At 35.1% G+C, this 3575-nt stretch overlaps 1 pseudogene; it reads left to right on the top strand.

Annotated features, from left to right (window-relative positions):
- Nucleotides 1-701: 701 nt before the first annotated feature.
- On the top strand, nucleotides 702-1624 carry LOC100033357 (ubiquitin carboxyl-terminal hydrolase isozyme L5-like; annotated as a pseudogene).
- Nucleotides 1625-3575: the final 1951 nt, after the last annotated feature.

The following is a 3575-nucleotide window of genomic DNA, read 5'->3' as shown; positions in this document are numbered from 1 at the left end:
CCAAGGAAGGATGGAAATACCCATTGAAACCCCCCTAAGTGACTTTCATTATTAAAATCCCCTTATTATTGGAATTGCCATGATTATTATTCTTACTTACCCCAGGTAAAATAGAGGAGAGCAACATGCTTGCAGGGTTAATACAGATGTCCCACTCTGTCTGCCCAGGATATTACCAGGAGAGTCCATGTACAAAATTAAACCTAAGGATTCTTATATACCCACTTAGATAGGACCCTCTTTTCTAGGCATAAAAACTTCTGGCAAATCTGTGCTCTGAATTCCCTAACCTATATCTGGGTTATGTTGATTCTACTCACTGATCCTACACTTAGCAACAATGTTTCATTGACTATCTCCCTAGGCTTCCTGTCTGTTGTTAGGTTCTATGGAAACATGTATATTGAGAATGAAACTGTGTGCCAAATATATGTGTGATCATGAGGATATAAAATAAAGCCAGGCCTTAGCCAAAGTAGAGCAGTTTGAGAGTCACCCTTTGCAGGCTAGGATGCTGTAGATGATGGGAGCCCCAAAGTTTGTCAGGAAGGAAATGCGCTGGTGTGGGGTGGAGGACTGCTGCAGTGAATTTGCTGAGCTCGGAGTCTGCCACGGGTATTTGGGTTGGTGTCGGGTGGCGGCGGTTTGCAAGCAGCCTCCCAGAGTTGAGAGGAGGTTGTAGAGGAGCACAAGTAGAGGAAATATGGAGTCTGGAGCCAGAGAACTTTGAAAAATTGAAGCCAGTTCATGTGTTAATTTTTCTTTTCAAGTGCCAGCCTGGAGAAGAACCAGCAGGCTCTGTGGTTCAGGATTCCACACTTGACACAATATTTTGCAAAACAGGTAATAAATAATGCTTGTGCAACTCAGGCCATAGTCAGTGTATTATTGAATTGTACCCATCAAAATGTCCATATAGGGGAGAGACTTTCAGAATTTAAAGAATTTTCACAAAGTTTTGATGCTGCAATGAAAGGTTTGGCATTAAGAAACTCAGAAGTGATCAGACAAGTTCACAACAGTTTTGCCAGACAACAGATGTTTTAATTTGATGTAAAAACATCAGCAAAAGAAGAAGATGCTTTTCATTTTGTTAGTTATGTTCCTGTCAATGGAAGGCTATATGAATTAGATGGATTAAGAGAAGGACCAATTGATTTAGGTGCATGTAATCAAGAAGATTGGATTAATGCAGTAAGGCCAGTTATAGAGAAAAGAATACAAAAATACAGTGAAGGTGAAATACGATTTAACCTGATGGCCATTGTGTCCAACAGAAAGATGATATATGAGCAGAAGATAGCTGAGTTACAAAGACAGCTTGCAGAGGAGGAACCTATGGATACAGATCAGAGTACTAATATGTTAAGTACCATTCAGGCAGAAGTTGCCAAACACCAGATGCTAATTGAAGAAGAAATTCAGAAATTAAAAAGATACAAGATTGAAAATATTAGAAGAAAGCATAATTATCTGCCTTTCATCATGGAACTATTAAAGACTTTAGCAGAACACCAGCAATTAATACCATTAGTAGAAGAGTCAAAAGAAAAACAGAATGCGAAGAAAGCTCAGGAAACCAAATAAAAAGGATGCTCAGAGGAATATGATGCTAATCTTAGTTTCATGAAAAAAAAACAAGTATATGAGTATATGAGACATTTAACAACATCCTATATCTGGTCCAGACTTTTAACATCTTCTGGTTTAGTATACATTTGACAATAGTAACAACCTATCTCACCTTGAATGCATGGTGGATTCATACAATTGTCTACCTTTACCTGCATCATGTGCATGTAGTGCATATTAAATAAAAGTGGTGTTTAGAGTTGCTTGACCAAATTCCATTATTTGACATTTATATCTGAAGTCTCAATAGCTTCTCTGAAAATAGAACTACTGTATTGCACCTGAAATGCACAAGTGATATTATTTAGTTCTAAACTGTTCCTAATTTGCCTTTCAAGCTTTTGTTCCACAGTTAAAAACTAAAATTTATAATAAAACAGAAAAAGGTCAAACATTAATAAATTTTGGACTGCTTTTGCTTTCTTAAATCTTACCATTAATGGAACAGTTTGGTACACCTCTTTCTCTTTGGTACTTATTGTTTGGAGGTTTTAAATAGAATTTTTATTTTTTATTTTCTATACTGAATAGTTGATAATATTTTAATTACAAACCCACTTAATAAAGGCAAATGTATAAGGATTTCCATTTCTATCAGTGGAAAAAAATAATAAAGAGCCCATTTTTATTTTGGGAAACTTTGAATTTTTGGTTTGGGTAGAATTATTTTTGTGGAATGTATGAGAGTATCATGTTCATTGAGGCATATTTTTCCTTAATTATAGTCATTTTATATTTTAAATTTTTTCACAAATTGTTTGGCCACATTATTTTTTTCATTGTTATCTGTGTCCTGAAATGGTTTTTTTAATTTGGTGATTTTACACTTCTGAGGATCTTCTTTGAAAATGGGGATGTGAGTAGAAACCAGTAGGATCTTAATGTCACTTAAGAAAAAGTGTAGTGGCATGGCTCAATATATTCCCATAGTGCTATTTAAAAACACCTTTGTAATATTGGGCTTCATCGAATTTTACTTTATATGATATACTTTGTCTTCTCATTCATAAATGAAATCTCAGAAATCCTATTTATATCAAAGAAAATTCCAATTCTCTTTGTGAATTAGGCCCACTACTAATGTGAATTTTCAAAGGAGATTGTTTTAAGAAATACCCCAGCACAGTGATTATATTACTTTAAAATATGATAAGATATTAATAAAACAATTTAATACCAAAGTAGAGCAGTTTATCCTATGAAACCTGTGCTGTGGGTTGAATGCTAAAGCTATGTCCCATTCATCATTTTGCAGACACCGTCCCACCTCCAAGATCCCATCCCCTGTGGGAGGCTAGCCCACCCCACAGCAGGATTTGAGTTCTAAGAATTCTGCCACTTACTAGCTATGTCATCTTGAGCAAGCTAGTGAATCAAACAATGAATAATGTGTTTATTAAGTGTTTTCTATGAGCCAAACACTGTGCTGGGGTCTTAGAATATAGGAAAAAAAACAATTTTTAAGTCCCTGGCCTCAAGGCGTTTGCATTCTCTTAAGGGAAACTAGAGAGAAAAACACATATGTACAAAAATAGATGCATATATACATACACATGTACAATTTTATTTAAGAACATACAAAGTAATTATGAGGTCAAGAAGAGACACTGACAACTGGAAATATTGGTCAAGCAATCCCTTATCCTTTCTCAGCTTTAATTTCTTCATCTGGAGCTATTATATGAGGATAATATTATGAGCATTCGATCCCTCTTAAGGTTGCTATGAGAATCAAATAAGATAATGTGCTTAAAGTGCTTTATGAGTTTAAAGCACTATATAAAGTCTTTCTTATGCTGATTATTATTTCCTGTATAGAGTGCTGAAAGGGTATCTGGTAGAGACATTGCCTGAGGAATTCAAGTCATTCACAAGCATTCAGTATGAATTATCTGCCTATAAAGGTTGCCTTTTATAGGAAAATTACATCGTTTTTTCCAGAA

Source organism: Monodelphis domestica, chromosome 1 (genome assembly GCF_027887165.1).
Source record: "Monodelphis domestica isolate mMonDom1 chromosome 1, mMonDom1.pri, whole genome shotgun sequence".
Taxonomy (NCBI): Eukaryota; Metazoa; Chordata; class Mammalia; order Didelphimorphia; family Didelphidae; genus Monodelphis; species Monodelphis domestica.
The sequence above is the reverse complement of the archived record's forward strand: the minus strand, read 5'-3'. Positions and strand labels throughout refer to the sequence as shown.